This window comes from Herpailurus yagouaroundi, unplaced genomic scaffold (assembly GCF_014898765.1).
Source record: "Herpailurus yagouaroundi ecotype Mexico unplaced genomic scaffold, PumYag 67702, whole genome shotgun sequence".
In the NCBI taxonomy this organism is placed as follows: Eukaryota; Metazoa; Chordata; class Mammalia; order Carnivora; family Felidae; genus Herpailurus; species Herpailurus yagouaroundi.
In genome coordinates, this window is record NW_024420501.1 from 1,016,581 (window position 1) to 1,017,423 (window position 843).

Below are 843 nucleotides of genomic sequence, written 5' to 3' on the forward strand. Positions count from 1 at the left end.
TGGAGAAAGCTGACGTCCAGAGTAAAGATCAGGGCTAAATTGTTGCTTTACAAATGATAATGGAAGCCATCCGAATGAATGAGACCACCAAAGAAGAGAACAATGGGAAAAGAAGGCCCAAGATCACACAGTATTAACTACAAAATACACACTGTATATGGAGAGAAATAACCGTATAGGCTGAAATGTCACTAGTTCATCTTGGTGGGGGTAGGGTCTGTTGACAATTGTGACTTGACTTCTTCCCAGTTACAATTACTCTGCTTACAGGTGCATGATGGTTTATGCCAGGCAGGTGGTAGTCAATGATGTTCAGGTCACGGGTGAAAGCCCCAAGGAGCTTTGGAACCAGTTCTGAATTACTGATATGACTGGAGGGAATAGTAGTCAGTAGGGTTAGAATATGTGTTCTTTTATTTCCTAGCCAAATGATGACAAATAAAGCAAAAGTTCTGTCCGTTTGCCTTCAGAATGAGTTATGTAAATTACTTGCTGTGGTGATAGTTGGGAATTGGCCAGGTTGGCAAAAACCACTTAAACGCCCGGCTCAGCAAGCAGTCTGCACCCCCAGGAGGAACCAGGAGAAATCCCTCCCCCCTGGATTGGCAGGCACTGTCTTTTCTCTGTCTCAAATCCAGACCGAGCACGACAGCGCCTTCCCCGAGGCTCTGATTCTCAGCCAGGCCTCCCCCAGCCCAGGGCAGAACAAGACCAACTCTACAATAAATGTCCCTGTCCCCCTCGGTCTCAAGAGGGAAATGTGCATCTCTGTGAACCAGATCGGTCTGGTCTTTGCAATTAGTGCCCAGGGAGTGTGGAGGTGGTGGAACAGGACTTCCGAGG